We start from the raw sequence: 15,255 nt of genomic DNA on the forward strand, positions 1-15,255 counted from the left end.
GCAGATGAGGGTGCTGCGCTTTGTATTTAAAAGATTATTTTACCTCCTGCCTTTTAGGCAAGCTATCTTAAAAGTTGGCTGTCTGAGGGTGAATAACTAGATCCAGGCTCTTTTTCAAGGTCCTTTCACAGACAGGAAAACAAAGACCTAGTGCCCCCATTTGAATGTGCAGTTCACAGTGCAAAAACTACAGCCTATCAGCCTGTCAATCTAGTGAGAAAATTCTGCTAGTGCAGGTTGCTACAGAAAGCAGTAAAAAGAGACTGCTAGTACAGTAGCTTACTCCAGAAAGTAAAATAAAGGAACAAAAAATGTTGTACCAGGATAAGCATGTGTTGCCAGTTGCTCTAGCACGTTCCTTTAAAAAACTTTATCCAGAGTTCGAACTCATTTAGTGGTGACTACCGGTATGTAATACCAGGATCTGTTTGTTCTTCAGTGAAGGACTGTAAAGCACAGCATCTAAGCAGATATTAGGGAAAAAACAGGCTGACTCCGATATATCTGAACTTTATCATCCATCCTCAGTTGTCCAAGTAATAGCAGGGAGCATTATCTGATTTTGTTTATACCAAAGACAATATATTTAGAAGACCTAAAAGAGAATAATAGTATGCAACACAGTTGCCTCCTTTGATTTTACTTATATGAAATATTTATGACTTGCATTCACTTTGTGATTTCCACTCATGTTGAAAGCATACAGCTTAATAGTGATGTGAAAAGCATAGATCTTAGTATTTGTCATCTTGTGAATGGACCACAATAACTATCTGAAATCTGACCTCCTGTCTGTTGTCTGGTTACTTAAGTGGAACTGTTGTGGGACAACCCTGCAGAAAAATACAGAAAAATAATTGAAATACTCTAATTTTTAGCATGTCTTATGTATAATTGATTTCAGTAATACTGACAGGATTGTAAAGACAGTGGATAAGCACAGTCCAGATCATGGCCATACATCTGTGACCAGCTGGAAGATTCTTTTTCTTGAAGGGAGATATTTGGGTGCTGTATCTCCCCCAGTCAGAGTGTGCTCTGTGACAGAAGCTCCATGCCATGCTCAGGCAATATATTGACTGCCCAGCTTGGGTACCCTATCCTGTTCATTAGATATTCTGTGAGTACATCAGGACAATATGGTTATTAGTCTGCAAAGAACACACGCATGTTTAACACTTAACAGACTTTCAGGGTCAGGTCCAATTAACTTAAAGCCCTGGCGGCAGCTAGCAAGAGACCAATGTTGGGGCATTGACCTTGAAGAGGTTGGCTTCACAGCAAGACTTGACTATTTTTAATTTTTTTTTCCTCAATGAAGAGCAAGATAAAAGGAGGTGAATACAATTCATGACAAAATTAGTCTTCAGCACAGATTCTCTTTAATGTTTCTTCTGACACAGCTGTACCAGCCCAATCAAGGTTTTCTCCTGCCACCAGTAGTCTTCCTCATTTGCCATGTACACCTCTGGCGACGGTGTTCTTCTGCCTTCCCCAGTTTATCTCTTTTGCCTTCCCCTGCACATGGAGAGGAGGCACAGTGAGTTTCATGGGAAGCCCTCTGGATTTGGAATATGCAGCCTGAGCAGCCTCCTAACTCCTGGTTGGTTGGTAGGTTTTCAGAGAGCAGAAGGAACAACAGGGAGCAGAAATCACTAGTCTTCACAGTCCCTTCATGAAAGGTATTTGGTCCTGACCTCAGACTTGGGGATTAGAGGGTTTTGTTAGGGTAGGGATGACTTGAAAAAGTCCCTTCATGGATCTGATGTGAAGGCTGTGCAAGCCACACACAGGGATTCTGTGTTGTTGCATGACTCTCTCTTACTTTTTTTCTGTAGCAGCCAGCACTTACAATACAGATCAATAAATTTCAATTAGCTTCAGGGGCTTAAAATAACCAAGCTTAAAATCTGTAGAGCAGCTTTCACCACTTCCCTTTGTCATTTTTTATCCTAAAAAAACTAAGTGAAAGTGAGGTAGAGAATATTAGTATCATGCAGTTAGGTGAAAAAATTTTTCATTTGGTTTCTTTTAGTCTTTTTCACTAGTATGATTTTGATTTAACAAGACACCACTGAGTTCCTGTAGAAAACCAGCATGCAACAAGCAAGCTGTTCTTTGCAACCAGTTGGGCTTGGTGGGTGCATTTCTGTTCTCTAATGGGATTTAACTGCAGATCAGACTACACACTAGGCGAGGTGAGACTTCATACACGATACTGTTGGAGTTCTTTCTGTATCAAATAAAGCTGATATGAAAGCTTTAGCAGTGACACTGTGTATGTGTTTCTGTGAGAGGACATTATTAGAGGAAAAGAATATGAGAAATAACCAAAATCCAACATTTACTGAGATGGTGAATGATGTAAACTCAAATCTCTTATTTCTTGGCTACTGGAAGCTTGCATTTATATCCTGGTCATACCTCTGACTTTATGACAATCTTATGAAAAACTTTATAATTTATCTTTTGAAAACTAATACATGTATTAATTTTTTTCTATTTTTTAGAGCATCAACTTTATAGCTGGGCATCCTGCTCTTCATGAGATTTCCATAATCGCATGGATCTGGCCATTTAGAGACTTTCAAAGGAAATAGGTTTCAGCACAAGGGAGAAGGACAACCAGTGGGGTGGGGAGTTGGGCTTTTTCTTTTTTATAGAATAGGAAACTTTTCCTTCTCAGGATTTATCTTCAGTGGGATCTTTCTCACTGCTGGATGAGTTAGAAAGGCAGAAGCTTAAATAGCCTATAGCAGCAACACTGTACTACCTAATGTTTCTGTTTCTTTGTAAGTTTACCATATGTCTAAGTAAACTTTGGCATATAGAACAGGGGGTCAGATCCTATCCCTTCCAAGTTCTCATCACGATCCTGTAAATTTAAAATCATCCTTTCTTCTTAATGAGGTTTTTTTGAATACATAAAAAATATCGAATAATTTGTTGACATGAAGCGAGTACATTATATTGAGGAAATATCCATATTAGCTGCCAAAATTGACATCAGGAAGTCATGCATCCATTCTAATCTCAGGTGGTTGCAGGAGTAAGGGTGACATGGTGTCCTTTCCTATCCTTACCTGAAATCTATTCCTCACATATTTTCAATGGCTGTGTCTATTAATATTTACTGCTGTTGCACAGTTTCCAAAACACTGGTCTCAGTACATTGCTTTCCATCTTTAATAACCCACAGTTAACTGAATCATCAATCTGTCTTCTAATTCTCCCTTATCTTTGTTAAAAACATGCACGTTGATGGGTTATTTGTAGTACGGCAAACACGCTGTTCTGAGGTGCTTTGGTTTGCCATGCTGGGTGAATGAAGCACCAGTTGTTTAGAAAACAATCTCTGCCTCCTATTGCAAAAATGCCTGTTACACAAAGGACTGCCTGCAATGTGTGGATAGATGGTCAGTGATCAAGCCAAACTATACATCAAATTTATGTCTCAGAAACTTTACTATTAATAATTTTTACTGTCAACTTTTAGTATCAAAGAAGAAAGTACAGCACAGTGTTTTAACACACTCCAGAACACTTTATTAAATAGCATGGCAGTATGCTGTTGTAAATTGAGGTCAGGAGGAAGGGTAGTAGTACTTTACAGGCTTAGGGACTCGGTATTTTGGTATACTGCTGGGATAAGAGTCTCTTTTCCAAGACTGTTTGCAGCTGGCAGTGTGTTGTGGCTTAACCCCAGCCTCCAACTAAGTCCCTGAGAGCTGCTGGCTCACTCCCCCACCAGTGGGATGGGGGAGACAGCCAGAAGGGTCAAAGTGAGAAAATTCATGGGGTGAGATAAAGACAGGTAAAGCAAAAGCTGTGCACAAGCAAAGAACACTATGAATTCTTTCACCATGTCCCATCGACAGGCAGGTGATCAGCCACGTCCCAGAAAGCAGAGTTCCATCACAGCTCATGGTGGCTTGGGAAGACAAACTCCAACACTCCAAAAATCCCATTCCTTCTTCTCCTCCCAGCTTTACATGCTGAACATGATGTCATATGGTGTGGGATATCCCTTTGGTCATTTGGGGTCAGCTGTCCTGGCTGTGTCCTCTCCCAAATCCTTATGCACCCTCAGCCTCCTCGTGGGTGGGATGAGGAGAGAAAAGGCCTTGGCTTTGTGCAGACACTGCTCAGTAATAACTGAAGCATCCCCTTGCTACCAACAGTTTCCAGCAGAAATCCAAAACACAGACCCATACAAGCAACTGTGAAGAAAATCAACCCTGTCCCAGCCAAAACCAGTACACACTGCAATCAGCAACTCCAACTTATTATGACAACGATAACAATAATAATAAAAAAAAAAAAAAAAGAAGTGATTGTCAGAGATATAGGTAAAAACAATTATTTTGTTTATCTCAAGCAATAAAGGCAGCCAAAAGGGATCCCTGGGACACCTGAGGGAAGAAACTCTAATGCTAATTGGCGCGATTTAAAAAGATGATTCTGTTATTGCCAACAGTCTAATTAAGTCATTATCTCCCCAATGTTGAGGCAATCATACCAGTTATAATTTTAATAGATGGATAACAAGGTATGTCTCAGTGTACAGACGTATATGCAAGAAGGTAGGCTCAAAGAAAGTGAAAATAGCTTTCTAATAAATACATTTTGTCTGTCTTTTTATGAAACACCTCTCCTTAATGTTATTTGGCTGCTGAATGAGCTTCATTATATTTTATGCAAATATGTAGTAGTAATTTGTCATGAGGCCACAGAAAACCAGCAAGAGAAAACAAACTATCTACATGTCCTTAATTTCACCGTTTCTCAAATGAAAAGGTTTATATTTTTAGAGAACAACAAATATTTGTTAAAGGGAAATAGTTTTGTGACTTTTTTCCTCGCAAATACTGTATGTTTGCTTTTCAGCAAATGCTCCTATATTAAACAGCTCTCTCTGGTGTTCACCCAGAAGTTGTCAAGACTGTAAGAATTAAAAAGCAGATGTACTTACTGAAAGATTTTCTGTAATGCTTTCCTCACATCTGTTCTGAGTACACTTCCCACTCTGAAAATGTCCTATCAGTATCATGCATTTTTACTAAACTATTTGACAGTGTCCTGTAATGTGCTACCCCTTCTTTGACCAGCCCATTTGCTAAATCATATGTGCTTCAAATGAAGAGTGAAGGAATGGAAAAAACACTACATATATATAGATATATATAAAAATTTGCTGCAACTCAAAATATGTGTTGTTAAACGGATAGGCTTTGAGAGAGGAGAGAGCCTTTAACTTTGATAAGTCTTTGGAGTGCACTCTGCTCATACAACACTGTGATGCTGAAAGTAGTAGTAACTTTATTCCCTTTAAAGAAGAGTTATGAACTTGAAACAGGATTTTCTTCCTCTTCGCAAGGGTTGTTCATGTCCCATGTGGCCCTTCTGCTGCATACTTTGCTTGATGTTTGTCAGGAAGGGGACAAATACAGGCCCCAATACCCCTGATATTCTGCCACCCCAAAAGAGAGCATTTCATCATGGTTTGTTTGTTTCTTTTTCAAAAATGTTGATGCTTTGAAATCAAGACTCTGTCTCAGTGACAGGATTGTGTCACGCAAGGAACAAATACCTGAATGAGAAGGGGAGTAGCCAAAAGCTCCAATGGCAAGGTGTTCTCACTCCATGTAGAGATCAGGGGTGCAGTCTTTACTTTGACTCAAACAAGGTATGAACAGAAATGTATACTAATGTTCCTGTTTCCAGATTTTTAAATGTAAAATTCTGAAAGGTCAATTTCAAAAGTTCTAAATGGTCTTATTAAATTAGAGGAAAAGAAAAGTGACACCCTCAAAAAGACTGAAGTTTGAGATTAAATGTTTCATTCTAATACCAGGTTATTTTTGTTTACACTTTATTTTGAGCAGAACAACATAAAAATACTAAAGATGAGCTTTTGAAAGACATCCCTTGTTTGCTTAGCTGTTAGCTGCCAAGAGATCTAGCAAATTTGATAGAATTAATTCACTTCCATGACATTACTACAATTTATCCCTGGGTGGGATAAACAGGCTTTAGAAAATGACACTGCCAGGATTGGATTAAGACAATTAACTTGCATAAGGAGTCAAATCACTGACCTCTACTTTGCTTCACCTCTCATGAGTGCCACAATCCACTGGTAGAAAGATGGAAGTGATAGCCTTTGCGGAGTAGAGCAGATGAGCGCTCTTGTGCAGAGAACAGCTTTTGAGGAGTTGGATTTCATGTGGGTCATTCCAGGCACAATTTACTGCTGTCTACTGCTAGGGCAATTTGCATAGGGGAGATTTTATACAGCTTGTTAAAACAATTGTAAGGGAGGGAATCACTGTCAGACAGGAGACTACACAACAGGAATGTTAACAAGCCAGCAATCTGTCATTTGCTCTCTGATAAGTTTTCCTAGTAATCTGAAAGCATAAACTAGTCATAACCTACTATGTAGAGAATTAACAAGTACCAGACTATCCCTCCTTCCACACAAATGCCTCCAGCTCTGGAAGAGTAGCACTACTGCAAAAAGGAGCCAGTAAGGCAGAAGTCATGCCCTTGCAGTGGTTCTCCATGTCACTGAAAAATTTGCTAGTGTGCTTTGCTGTTGCCTTCAAACTGAGAAGGAGAAGTAGTAAGGACAGGAGGAGAATTCTGCGACTGCAAACACAATCATAAGTCAGAGTTGGATTTCCATGAGGCTCGCAGTTCTAGAAGTGTAAAAAAATGCACGATGTGGATGAAATAATAGTCATTTTAGCAGGAGTTAAAAAAAATCACAGCTGGATGTCAGCAAACCAATTTTACCCCTTGATGTCAATACTTTTCCTGTAGATAGTGTATGTGTAACAGAGGGTTGCAAAAAATTACGTGCTTTCTGGTATTGGAGCCATGGAATGCTGTGGCTGATTCGGGAAACGTCTGTACTTCACGTCGGGGGACATTTGTAAAGATTTCTTTTTGGCTCTTGTGTAGGGCTGTAATTAATTTCTTTTTAGTTTAGAGAAGGGATTGAGCTATGACTTGAATCTAACATTTCTGGTACTTGTATATCATGACAACTGCTGAATTTCGACTCCAGGAAACAGTTTCTGTGTTTATTGAGAAGATACATCTGTTCTGCTGAGAGGAAACATCCATTCTTTGGGCAAGGGAATCCCTTGGCCTTGCTGCAAGTTCTCTGCCTAGAGGGCCTTCAGTGGCTCTAGAGCACACCTATCCTGCTCTAGTTTTGCTTATGGAACTGCTTTGCAGTAAAATACTGTTTCTCTGGTGTTACTTTATTTATCTACTCAGAGGAGAACAATCCTCCACATTAGTACTGTCACTGCTCACTTGCCCTGTGACTGGTGTTCCCAGTCCTAATCTCCAACAAGTGCAATGCACACCTTGTGCTGTGTTAGCTGCACACACCCAAACCTATCAGTTAGCATGTAGTATGAGTGGCCATAATACAGAAACAAAATACTTCCCATCACCAAAGAAAATTCTGACTTGTCATTCAGAGTTAAACCATGGCTTCTTTCACTTACTTCATGCCAAGTCCCATAGATCAAAAATCTTGGACTTGATGAGAAGGGAAGTGTATGAAATCACCTCAGTCTGTAACCATGAACAATTCACTGCATCTTTCTGCTTTCTGGTGTGGGCAGTACCTGTACTCTGCAGTTTCACACATCTCACTGATCTCCTAGATAACCCACTGTAGCAGGTTCAGTTTGTAACCAGGCAGAAACACCAATTTAGTGTAGTGGTTTGGCCCAAAATACTCATTACTGTTTACCTTCTGTGAGATAAGAATTAGGAGAAACACAAAGCAGGCACAAAACTTGAAAGAATATTAAGAAGTTTATTAACAGACATAAAAGAGGGGAAAGAAAAAAAATAAAATCATACCACACCTTCAGAACACTTCTCCTCCCCCCCCACCATTCTCCCTTCTTCCACTGACAGTGTAAAAAGACAACCCTTGAGATGTTCAGTCTGTTTACCACTTCCATAATAACCTTGTTCAGTCCATTTAGGAAGAGGAGTCTCTCTTGCCCATGCTATGAAAACATTATCACAACGAGACAGCCGCCCATGTTGGTTCTATGCTCGCATGTGAGTCCCTTCCCCTGACTTGCAGCTTTTCCCACAACTGCTTTCCAGGGTCCACTCTTGAATTACTGGGGTGCCATTTTAAGGTTGAGCTGTTCAGAAACAAAAGTTCTCTTCACCCATCTGTGGGAGCATTTCATCTCTAAGAACAGAGGCCCTCCTCCTTCCCTGGGAGCAAAGGGTCCTCCTCATCTTCATCTCTAGGACTATCTCTGGGAGCATCTCTAGGAACTGAGGTCTTCCCCTTTCCATGTGGAGCAAGAGTCCCCATCGCTTCCATCACTCCCTGTTCAAACTTCTCATCAAATTACAGCTGCTTCAGCATCTGCCTATCTCAGCGCAGGTGCTTTTGCTCACAAGTACAAGTTGAACACTCCACCCCCCATATCTTCATGAAATTACAACGGGTACTCTGATATATCATAGCTTTACAACAGAATTTCAGCTTTAAGCATCTCCTCTCTCTCTTCCCTCAGGGTTTCAGCTCTTCACAGCACTAAAAGGGTAAATCTCACCCAGGCCTTGCAGCTGGAATTTCGCTTATCGCTGTTGGTCACATGATCTTTGCCAGACAGCAGGGCAGCTTTCGGCTGAATCTTGGCTGCACTGGAGAGGAGAAGCTGGGCTGCTCCGTCTGCCCACAGCAGGGCTGTGGGGGGGGCCGCAGGTGGAACAGGGCCCGTCGGCTCCAGGATGGCCGTGGCCCAGCCCGGCCTGGCCTGAGCAGGGCTTGGGCCAGGCCCGCTGGCCCCCGCACGGGGCCCGCAGCCACCTGTGCCAGCGCCGGAAATGAGAGAGAGCTCTGCCCGGGGTTTGTCTATTCTTAAATGTGGACCACAGAGGCGGTCAGAATTTAAGTGGCTTTAAAAATTGTCCATATTCAAACTGGCCAGCTGATAGGTTCTGTCAGGTCTTAGAGGAGCTGTAATAACCCCTTTGCAAGAACATCACTTCCGAGACTATGCTTTGCTTACCCATGACACCCACCCATTGCACTACCTGGGGGCACTGCAGCCTTGTCTTCTCCTAATCACATTTTGGGATTTCAATATGATGTGCAAACATGGGGAATGGGTCAGTTATTCACTTTTCAGAAGCAATCTAATCCAATATAGCCACCTTAATAAAATGCCACATACACTGGTTCTGTTATTGTCATAAAGAGTTAGGAGATTGTAGGAAAATATGTCCTTCTATAAAAAGCTGTCTGAATTATCTCTCTGGAGCTTGTTTGGTATTACTGATGATGAAAAAGACAAAGAAGTGTTTTTGAGACTTATTTTTTCATAAAAGTTATTAACTGGGAAAGAATTAGAACTCATGCTTATATTACTCTGTTCAGTAAAGCCTGTAAGAAGTCACTCATATCCTAGATGATAATTCTGAAGGACAAAATTTCCACAAAATAGGACTTCAGAAAACAGTTTTTCTGGACTGCTAGAAATGCATGTTGCCTGTTTTTGATAAGGGGACGTACTTTAGCCACTACCTAAAAGACATTAGCATAATGCCTTCAAAATATGTGAAGGATTGTATAGGCATGCAATAATCATTCTGCCTTGGAAACTTAGAAGTCTGCCTGGTTGCCAACAAGTAAGGGTCAGAACAATACACTGTACCCAAAGATAGGTATTTATATATACATTTGCATTTTAAAGTTACAAAAATTTTCATACACTTCAAAGATCCATAATATACATCTAAAATTATATTTTTTAGAGTATATAAGGTAATGCAATTTAATTGTTACAGTTAAAAATACAGGCTTCTTTTTGAAAGAAGTCTAGTTATGACAATGACCTACCCCTTAATTATTTATTTTCTCAACTATTGACATGTTGCACCAGGGAAAGTTTAGACTGGATGTTAGGAAAAATTTCTTCAAGTGAAGAGTTGTCAAGCACTGGAACAGACTGCACAGGGAACTGGTTGAGTCACCATTTCTGGAGGTGTTTAAAAGACATGTGGATGTGGGACTTAGGGACATGGTTTAGTGGTGGACTTGTCAGTCTGAGGTTAACAGTTGGACTAAATGATCTTAAAGGTCTTTACAACACAAACGTTTCTATGATTTTACTAATTCTTCAGTTGTCACCATTTGTACAGTGCCCATAACAGTCAGGGCCGGTCCTCTGTAGGTATTTAAGCACCAGGAGAATTTATATAGTTAATCATGGTAATTATAGAAGGTGTATGCTTAAGAAAGCACAGTTCAACAGTTGCAGAACAACAACAACCAGGGCACTGCCAGTGGTAAAACAGTAACAAACAAATGGGGCAACAGCCTTGTTTTAATGTACTACATTATGAGATGCGAAAGATAAGCCTGAGTGCTAGCAGATAAACAATCCAATACTCCTCTGGGATGTTGTGCACCAGAGACAGAATGCAGTGCAGATCCTTCAAGATAAGCATCGTCTCATCATATTTCTTGAGTCTCAGCAGAAAATGAAGAGCAGTGCATTTAAGCATGCAAATAGATAAGCTGAGTTTAGAAACTGTGTTGAATGTCAGCAAGAAGTGGGTACGGTGGAAATATGAAAGTAGGGAGAACATGATATTCTCATGTTCTCCATGCATTAAGGTAAAAGAAAATCTGACCCTATGGCTATTTTCATCTGAGAAATTTATTTATTATGGTTAAATGCAGTCTTCCCTGTATGTGAAAACCTGAAAATATTCACAGACTAACTGCATCATTTTGGTGTATGGTAGATTAAACCATATATTTAGTAATAAAAATTTTCAAACATTTTATTTAAACAATTAATTACAACACCATTTATGAGATATATTTGGGAAAAAAAAGCTCTACCAGTTATACTTTGAATTTTCAGCCTTTGAATTTTCAGCTGATATTCATGGCAATACTATACAACTACAGAATATTTTTATGGTTTGATGAAATGCAGGGAAAAATGAAATAAGAAAGTAGTGACAACTCTTTACATCTTCCATGTCATTTCCTCCACAAGAGGAAATTTGAGACCATTAGCTGTTAAAGTGACCTGCATATGATAGAATCATAGAATGGTTTGGGTTAGAAGGGACCTTAAAGATCTTTTTAGACCATCATATCCATAGGACCTGATACTTATTGCCAGTAAGACACTGCAGATTATTCTCACATAAAAGGTTAAACACCTGCATAAGTGTTTGCAGGAAGAAGGTATTAAAATGTGTAGTGTATGTGCCCCAGTAGCAAACCTTGAAGAAAAATGAGGCAGAAAAATTCCATTCTTTAGACCTTGGTGCTTATCTGGCAATTTTTAGCTGTCAGCTCAGACAGCCACAGTCTGGAGAAACACCAAGGAGAGAACAAACAAAGGAAGAGAAATCAACATTATAATTATTTGGAACATTTCATATCAAATCTTATAAAATTACAAGGAAACAATCAGGACCAACGTCTCACTGCTAATACATTAGTTGGCTCTTCAAGGTTGAATGCACTTTACTCTCAGAAGATATCAGAAGAAGGATACTGAATTACCTGCCTTTTGCCATAGGTTGGGAGAAGAATTGCTGTGTATCAGCTAACACACTGTTGACATTCTTGCATGCTAAAGCCTTCAGACACTGTTTTCAAACCACTGCCCAACAGAAATGATCACACAGTCCATTCTCACCTTCAGCTATCAGTTTCCTGATCTTAATTTCCCTCCTAAAAGGTTTTAGAATCCCCAAATCCACTATGCAAAATATCTTTAATTTTTTATTTTGAAAATAATAGAGGAATTCAAAATCATGTGTAGAAACATGAGCTGCAAAAGCTCAGCACAGATTGCCTCTGATTCTAGTAGGTATGATAGGATTTTATGTAAGTATAAATAAACTGCTTTTCTTAAAATCAGGTCACAAATGGAAGATAGATCCTACCTCCTACATTTCTGCCTTTGGAGTTCTCATCTGAGGAACGCCACAACAACAAAACACAGCAGTGTATGTTAGGCTAAAATGTTTGATTTCTTAATTGCTGTGAAGGACCCCATCTCTCTTGGTACATTGTACAGAAAGCATTCCAGCCTTCAAGTATTTTCCAGGTATCTCAGTGTCCTTGTTTTATTGCTTTGTTTGGTCTGGTTTGGCTTTGAAACCAGTCTTACGAATTCTTTTTATTTCCAAATTAAGCTATGACTTTCTCCACGTCTACTTGACAGAAGAAGTTGAGCACGTTGGTTGATCTGTATAATGAAACATCTAGGTAACATTGTGCTAATCTTTGAAAACGCATCTTGTGAATCTGCGTTTGCCAGATAAGGTTTGCTTTCCCTTTGGGTGCACTACCTGAGCCACCACAAATACAGGAGCATAATTTGACTGCAGGCACAAACTACTCTGTGTAAGGCTGCAGGGTCTTAACATAAAAAGACTAAGTCCAGTGCAGCTGGTGGGAATTTTCCTTAGGCATTTACAGCCCTCATCATGCTAATATATTGCAAAACATTTAACAGCTTTATAGGCAGCACACTTGTTAGACACAGAGAAGAAGTCCCCAGTATATGAGAAGATGCCATATAGTTTGTGATAGCAGGAATGAGCTCAGCATCAAACCACTTTTCACACAGCTGTGCTCACACAACTGAGCAGCTACACCCACTTCAGATTCAAATACCAAGACCCAAGTGTCTGTCATAAGATGCCATCATAGAAACCACCTTTCTCCTTTAATTAAATGTGAAAAAAAGAAAAAAATTCAAGAAAAAAATCTCAAGTCTTGCAATTCTAGTGTCCTAGAGAGTTTCTAGAATAAAAAATCCTTCCTACTCCACATTTTTTAGGTAGTAATGCTGATAGTCATTACTGTAAAAGGGTAGCTGAGAAGGACAGCAGCATTCACTACTCCAGTTCTGTCTAGTTTCCTAGAAGACTAAATAAATCAAACAGACGCAGAAGTGAGAGAAACGGATAGAGCAAAAAATACAGCATCAGTGACGAGGGCAGAATTGTGCATCATTGCTTTTGAAAGAAAGACAGATATTACACACAATCTAGTCACTTAGTCTGACACTTGACAAACTTGTGGTAGTGTGAAACTCTTTGAGATATTAGCTGACTTTCTAGTGATAAGCTTATTGCAATCGAACAAAAATAGAACATTTTAAGAGGCTAAGGCTACCAGTCTCACAATGAAATGGATTAGAACTCATAATCTGCTATACACATCTGTTTTGACATTGCCTGTTAACAAAGTGTGACCATTCAGCATGTAGTTGTGACAGATGAAAAAGAGCTATTTTGGCCATTAGCAAGAAACAAAACCCAGTATGCTGAGTATTTCTAGCCCCCAAGTCTATGAAGAAAATCCCTGCTCTGGGGGTATTGTTCATCACATCAATAAATCACTGAGTTGGTGAATGCAGTTGTACAGATAGAGCTCTGGTCAACTCTTTCTGCCTTGTTTTACTTGCACTTAATTTTACATGTGTTTTCCACTGCAGTGTTTTTCATGTTGATGGAATATGTATTCAGGGTTGCTGGTGTGGCTCTTCAATTGGAAAGGTCTGAAGATGAGAAATATGAAGAAAATATGAAAAAGATACAGGAAGGCAAGTGACGTTAGGAAGCTAAGTGTCACATTTCAAATAAAGCTGGAGATCTGACTGAGGCAGGGAAAGCAAAGCAATCCTCTTTGTGCCTTTTTGGTTGTGACCTGGTCAGGTCATTTCTAAGCATGAGGGTGAGGAAGAGCAGTGTTAGGTTGGGTAGGAGAAACGACAGGAGAAGAAACTTCAGGAGGTGGCAGCACCTGTGAGTAACTCTCATTCTTTCACTGTCATAAAACCTGATGACTGGTACACTCCCTCCTCCTTTTTATTTTGTTCACTTGTTAGATCCTGTATTTTATATCAATTTAAATTAAGTAACTTCATAGCTATTTGGTGATAGATGTTAAAAATTTAGCTTTAGTTTCATATTGTAATTGCTAACTGACTTTAAAAATTACTTCATGCAGGTAGATGAGTTGGGGTCTTTTGTTATTTTGGACAACTAAAATAATAATTTTTCAAAAAGATGGTCTCCTTTAGTTCTCTTATGTGAATTTCTCTACAGCTTCATTTGAATAAAGTTAGAGTAGGCACCATTTCCTCTGTAGTTTCTCTGAAAGACTGGGAAATAATCCAACCAAATCCAAGAAAAAAACTACTGAACAAAAAATAAGCTCAAGTTTAGCATTATAATTAGGTCAATGTAAAATTGACAAAACCCAGCATAATGACAGCTTCTAGGCATTGGATTCAAGACAGAACAGTATGCCAACAGAAGTATGTTTGCTAAAATTGAGAGAGAGAGGGAGAAGATATCTAGAATATCCTGACTGTACTCCGAAGCACCAAGCCACCAAGTCCTGCAAGAGGTCTTGTTGCCTTGACAGGTAAAAAGTCCAGGAAAAATTATTGCCATTATAATTCCTCTACTGAAAATAGCAGGGAATTCTCATCAAGTAATGCGAGAGCAGCCCCTTTTTCAAATGGAGACAGAGGTAGATTGATGAAAAAATTTTTAGTTACTTTATATGATATCCCCACTGGTCTCTGGAGAGGTTATTTGCAAACAAACCCAGAGTACTTGCTAAAATGTAAAGAAGGAATAGAGTACTATTCACAGAGAAGAAAAAAGCTAATAGAAACCTGCGAGAGTTATGAAGAAACTATCAGAGGGAGGAATGAAATTGTAGTGTAGAAGAAGTGGTTTAATTGTTATTCCCATCCAACTAACAGTCAGTGCGAGAGTCTGAAATTGAACATCAACATCCTTTATTTATTTTTCAAAATTATTATGGTGTTTTGAATTCTTGTTTCTATTACTTGTATACATTTTATGCAGTGGGTCTTGGGTATATATAATACTCCTAGTCATTGTATTAGTACATATAATATTAGAGAAAGAAAATATGAAAAAAAAATTTATTTCTGGACAGGATGTTTCATGACCTTTTTAACAACCTCTTAAGACTAAGAGTCTGCTGGGATTAAATGTAGCTTTTAGCTCTTCCCTAAACACACCCTAGGCCTGTTGTATTTGAAACTCCAGTTGATCAAATCCCTCTCTACCCAAGCCTGAGACTTGCTTAGGAATACACTTGATCTTTCTGCTCTCCTTGATATTATGTCTCCAAATGCAAGCAGTATTAAGTTCCCTTTGAAAAATCAATAATGATAA

General features: G+C 39.2%; 1 protein-coding gene across 1 annotated transcript in view; it reads left to right on the top strand.

Moving 5' to 3' along the window:
• Positions 1-15,255, top strand: part of GPC6 (glypican 6) — a gene marked incomplete at both ends in the record, with an annotated part of 751,009 nt that overhangs the window by 341,062 nt on the left and 394,692 nt on the right. The window lies entirely within an intron of this gene.

Source organism: Coloeus monedula (genome assembly GCF_965178545.1).
Source record: "Coloeus monedula genome assembly, chromosome: 3".
Taxonomy (NCBI): Eukaryota; Metazoa; Chordata; class Aves; order Passeriformes; family Corvidae; genus Coloeus; species Coloeus monedula.